The sequence below is a fragment of the Seriola lalandi genome, unplaced genomic scaffold, assembly GCF_002814215.2.
Source record: "Seriola lalandi dorsalis isolate HSWRI2012SDOR001 ecotype SW California unplaced genomic scaffold, Sedor1 jcf7180002054861, whole genome shotgun sequence".
NCBI lineage: Eukaryota > Metazoa > Chordata > Actinopteri > Carangiformes > Carangidae > Seriola > Seriola lalandi.
The window spans coordinates 2,035,184-2,041,322 of NW_019525414.1; positions in this window are offsets into that span (position 1 = coordinate 2,035,184).

Below are 6,139 nucleotides of genomic sequence, written 5' to 3' on the forward strand. Positions count from 1 at the left end.
GGGTGGGGATTCTCTGCCACTGGGTGAGCTTATCCAGAGGATCTGTTCTGCTTCAAGAGAAGGAGAGAGAGGTCTGATAGGAACAGAGTGTGCCACACACTTGCGCTGAGACACACACACACACAAGCCAGGACTTTGTCAGCCTTACCTACCGCTGAGTGTGTGAGCACCCCTGCTCCAAAATCAGAGCTCCAATAACAAACTCTACTGGCTCTTCTGATTGGTTGAGACAAACACTCTCTGCTCACTGGACCCGTGTAATGTCTGCCAAAAGGGGTCTGAAGCCCTATCACCTTTATTTCATGCCTGAAATAAAGCGTGTGTGACAGTGTGTGTACATTAAGACTATTTTTTTCCTGTCAATATATAATGTATATGCATGAGCTGTAAAGCTTGTTTGAAGGATCTAGAGTGAACAAAAGTAACAGCAAGACAGCAAAGAAACAAAACAGAAGTAAGCACAAGAAATCAAGAGTAAACCTTTCAGAAAATGAGGTCCATCTATTATTCAAGCTGTTTTGCCTTGGCTTTAATTAAAATGTACTTTCTCTTTTATCAGAGAGTGGGCAGGGGGGTGTGGCGGACTTGCCCTTTATTCTGTCCACCACCTTTTTTAGCGAGGAACGTCAGAGGGTGCCAAATGGCAAAGGCTGCCGGATCATTATTTGAGTGCCAAAACGGCGGGAGAGGAAAAGGCAGCAGAAAGCCAGTCATTAAAATTCCTACCACCTTGTTGACTGCATCTCCCCAACCAGCTTTCATTTCCCTCTCAGGACTTGGAGGCGAGGGATGGTGAGGGAGTGCAGCTTGGCTAAAGACAAGAGAGGCAAACCTTAAAATGGACGCGGAAGAGATGTCCTGGAAAAAAGCTCTAGACGCTGAGATGTATCGTACAGTTAAAACAATGCTGACCTCAGATCGGTGGGAATTTGTGAGTCAAATAATGGAGAAACCTACTCAGGGAAGCTAGATCAGCTCTTGCTAATGCTACATGTGATGTTTAAGACAAAAAAACCCCCCGAAAAAACATATCGCAAACAGGTATAATGACCTGGTTCACACAAAAAGTTTCCATTCACAGAAGAAGAAAATAACCAGCCAGCACCTCTGAGTCTCCACCATAGATACGGGATAGGTGACCACCAGAAAAAAAATCATCTCAGATAGACATGTCAACTCTCTTTACCGTTTCCTTTTTCTCTTTGTTGAAGCACAGACGAGGACCACACAGGGAGCTGCGGGCAGATAGTCGGTGTGTATCAAGGGACTAGTTGGCGCAGAGGAGGATTTGTGCAGTGGACCTCGGAGGCTCTCGGGGTCCGGTGGTGCCCCTCGGTATTGGTGACAGTGTCTAGGCCATGAACCACTGAGGGGAAAGGGAGAGACCATATACCTCAACGGTTCACTGAAGGCTGGTAGGATTTACAGAACACAGGGGTAAAAGTGTTGTGGAATTTAATTTCTAAAAGTAAGTAGATACATCACTTCATTACACAGCACTGGTTAAATTATGTCAAACAGTTGAAACAAAGGTTGTATTTAAATCACGACCTGCACACATCAACGCTTCATGCTGTAGCTGTATGTGTTGCAGAAGTGTGTTGTCAGTCATTAAAAAGAATGAATCTGAGTACTGATGGATAAACATAAAAACGTGTGTGTGTGTGTGTGTGTGTGTGTGTGTGTCGGTGGGATGGGTCTGGTCTAAATTACCTGCTAACCGACAGGCCAACGGCTGTCAGTGAAGGATGTGCTGATGGGCAGCCAGTGACCCACTCCTCCCCCCCGTCACCATCATTAGCCGTTCCTCCCTCCTCTTCCTCCCCTCTCACTTCCACCTTCCTTTGTGCCCCATGATGCGCTGCGGTAGGTCAGGCAGGTAGGGATGCTGAGCAAAAAGAGAGAAAGGGAGAGAAGTAGAGAGGCACATGGGGTGAAAGGGGAGACTTTTATTATCACCATTGTTTCAAGCTCGCAGCCCCCCCCACCCCACCCCCCCCACCGTTGACTGCTCAAATGTCCTGTCTTTTCAACACACCTGAGCTCTCCCTCACTCCCCTCACCCCTCCGTTCCCCAACACCACCCTCCTCATTCTCTCTCTCGAATCTCAGTCCTGCAAATCCCTCCTTACGCCCACACAACTCCTCCACTCCCCATTTGCTCCTCTCCTGTTTCTTCCTTCCCTCTCAATGGGCTCACACTGAGTTTGGAGGGTTAGGGAGAGGGAGGGGGGGAAGAGGGTGAGAGAGGTGGAAAGAGGGACAGAGAGAGAGAGAAGGAGGGAGATCGGCAGGCCTCTGGCTGCAAGGGAGAGTGCACCTGGATGGGCAGGCTTCCTGGACACACTGTGAGGGGCTATTGTCCTGCATGTCAGCAGCCCCTCTCTTTTAATGGGCCCCGTATATCATCGTTCTGATTATGGCAGATGACTGGGACTTTGGGAAGGAGGGGTGGAGATGGTAGATCTGGGAGAGACGTACATGTGTGTGTGAGAGTGAGAGAGAGAAATAAAGAGAGCGTGTATTGGGGAGGGAGGTGGGATGAAGGCGAGGTTTGGGGACAGAGGCTTAAAAACGCAGGGACCCCCAAATCCCCCATCGACTGAAATCCTAGCACTTAACCCCAGCTATGGCATTGTGTGCTGCCGTGGGGATTTTTTCCTCTTTTTTTTTTTTCGTGGCCGTCATTCTTTTTAATGGACTCTCTCGCTCCATCTACTCCTCCCTCTCTCCATTCACCCTGTGGATTCTTTAGCTGAGAAAGTTTTTTTTTCCTTCTGGTTTATGACTTGTTTTCCTTTCAGAGGTAGGAGGAAGGGAAGTGGAGGCCAGTCACCTGTCCTCTCCGGCCTGAACACCCTCTCTGACCAGAAACTGTTAGGAGATTTCACAAAGGAAAGAAGTAGGGGGAGACGGCTGCAATGAACCGTCCTTTTCAGGATAGAGAGATTTTTTGCAACCAAATAAATGTCAGTGAGTGACAAGTAGCTGCTGTTCTACACATTGACCTCAGAAAGTACAGCCTGTTATCCTTCTGAAAAATCTTCTGGGGAGAAAATCATACTCTAGATTCAGAATAGAATCTTCTGAGATTTAGTTATTTATCCACAGATAATTCAATCCAATCTTCTTACTGTATGCTTATGCTGTTGTTGTGCACTCATCATACCGTGGCACACTGAATCACTTCAGCTCTGTAATAAGGGGAAACATTTGCAGTTCACTTCACATTTTGAACTAAATTACAAATAGCCCATTAACTATATGCTGCGAACTCCTGTAGTTGTTGAACTGTTAAATCTAACGAGGGCAATATGTTTAAAAAAAAAAAAAAAACACATTATTTTAAATGTGTTTTTTTTATATTGTAGAACACAATTTGAACAGCTAAGCCACTTAAATAATTCGTGCACTCTCTCGCAGCGCACCAGCTCCTGAGTGTTAAGTGTTTGAGTACGTTACTTGTGGAAGATATATCTAACTCAATAGCAGGTCAAAGACTGAAGTGTTGTGGGTGACCGAGGCAGAGAGAGAGAGAGAAAGAGAGAGAGAGAGAGTCATTCATTTCAAGGGGACAAATGGCAGCTAATTGAGTAGGTGTTGTAAGAGCTTGTCTGGATACCTTTCAAATGAGTAAAGGGTCATTTCCCCCATAATTAACTACCTATGTTGGATTTATATGGTGTGTATGTGAGTGTGTGTGTGTGTGTGTGAGTGAGTAGATGGGGTGTTAAGGTTGCATATATCTGGAAACATAACGTGTGTGTGAAACACACATGCAGGCCAAGTTAAGCCATTCTTAATTGATTTCATTTTCATTCATTTACAGTCTCTCACAGCGAAATGCAGATAAATGTTTACAGCTTCATCTTTGTTATTCGTCATGTTGTTATCCAGTCGCTGTCTCAATCTAAAGAGTTTGCATTTATTTAAACTGGTACGACAACAAAAATCTGTAGTCATGTGTACTGTCCACACACAACTAAAACCTTTGTTCACATTTAGTGCAACATAAGAGCTAGTTTGTGTGTGACTAAATTTGCGTGCCTGCGCATGTGTGCTCATTTCCCAGAGCTGATTAGGCGACAGCAGCCATACATCACACTGTGACCTGTGGTGCTGAATCTGGAACAAATATTTACACAATTACCACTAAAGCAACCCTTCTGCTTTCATCATTAAAAAAAAAAAACTCAATTTAACTGCATCATAGTATTAAACAGTTAGAAAACCAAATTCATTAGTATTTTAGATTTGTTTAAAGCCTGACATTATCTGAAAACATTCTGCTTTGAGGCTTAAAGCTGGGAAACTTGTGTACAAGTTGAGTGTTCTCCTTTGAAGCTGCAGTCAGGATGACATTACAGAAAGTACAGTTTCCTTAAGAGGAGTATGAGGTTCATTATTTTTCTGCACAGACGGAACCTTATTCAATTTCTGTACATTTCTTTAAATACAAATACTGCGGCTGACTTAGAAAACTGATGGTCACCTGTAGTAGATCATATATTCCTTTTTATTTTTCCAAGAAGAAACATGAGGTGGTAGATTTACAGGGTGTGAGTGCATGTCAGAGTACTTCCTATTTGGATGGAGGTAGCTGTGTAGAGGGCAGAAAAGAACCTATAATCCCTCTATGCTGCTTGAATAGAGTCATTCTGAAAACAGTGAGTCAGTGTCCGCTCGCTGCTTGGTGCGTCAGATGAGAAGCAGTTAATGTGTCAGTAATTGGACAAGCAGTATATTTTGGGAAAAGCCCTTTATAAAAATATCCACCCACAGACTCAGAGAGTGTGTGGTGCAAAGGCAGACCTCCTTACAGGCTGAAGAATAAACAAACAAACATACAAACAGAAAAGACGAGATGGAGAGGGCTGAAAAAAGGAGGTAGAAATAGCAGCTGTATTCTTCTGGTGTGTCTGGCTGGCAGCTCTCTGGGGATTGGCGGGATTAAGTGAGAGCTGCGGATGACATCACGGGTAAGGACGGCCGCTTGACTCGTAAACTGCCCCTTGGTTTGTGCATCTACAGGCCGGTTGCCAGAGCCAGGGTGTGGATGGGGGGAAGGGGGGGGGGATCATTAGTGAGGTTTTATTGGAGCACAGGGGAGGAACCGCTGGTACATGGGTGCAGACGCACAGGAAAACAGGATTCAGACGGGCTGTGTAGTGCAGCTATTTGATTGCTCCCAGACCCTCACTGCACACTGTGTGTATGTGTGCGTGCGCACGTGTGTGTGTGTGTGTGATGGAGACTCACAGAGAGAGTGGACTGTGTGTTTGATACGAGATTGAGACACACATTGTGGAAACCAGTGAGTGCGGCAGAGTCTTCGTAACTTACTTGTGTTTGAAGCTCAGACACATAAGCAAGTCAGAGTGTGTGTGTTTGCAAGGATTTGTTGGCACGTGTGTATAATTGTCCTTTTATACATGCTCGTGCATGTTTGTGCACGCGTTTCTCCTCTTGATGGAAACCAGAGATATCCTATAACCATGGGGGCCTGATCTGTGAGTGGGCTGTCCAATGACGTTTGCTCCGAGTTCTCATAAAACGCACAAGGCAAAAGCCAGAATTCCTTTTCGTTTTCAGAGCTGCTTCCCCTCCCCCCACGCTCCTCCTCCTCCTTCGCCTCCTTCTCCTTATGAATGTATAAAAGACGACAGCAAGGATATCCAGTGCTGGCTGATACAAATCCCACTCAGTCACCTCCAGATGGGATGGCTGCCTTTTACATCGAGAGCTCAGCAGTAGCCCGTCCTGACTCATTGTTTCACTCCATATAAAATGAAATCAACCACATCTTCTGGGGGTGGCTAAATACGAGCTACCTTTTCCAGTTACGCTGGAAGAGATCCCTCTGAGTGATCTCTGACTGTATCTTCTGTGTTGATTTGTCACATTCAGACAGCTCATAATGACACCATGTGGTGTCCAGTGCATGACGCAGGGCTAGCAGACAGTGGTTTGACACACTCTTTTAAGATCTGCTCTGCGTGCGTCTCGTCACTGACAGCCCGGAGGAAAGGCCAGAGGAGCTGTATCCTCTCCATCATGCCACTGCTAGGAAATGAGCCATTCACTCTGACCGCTGCTGTCGTGCCGTCTGACCTCGCAGAGCTGGAAGGCCCACTGTGGT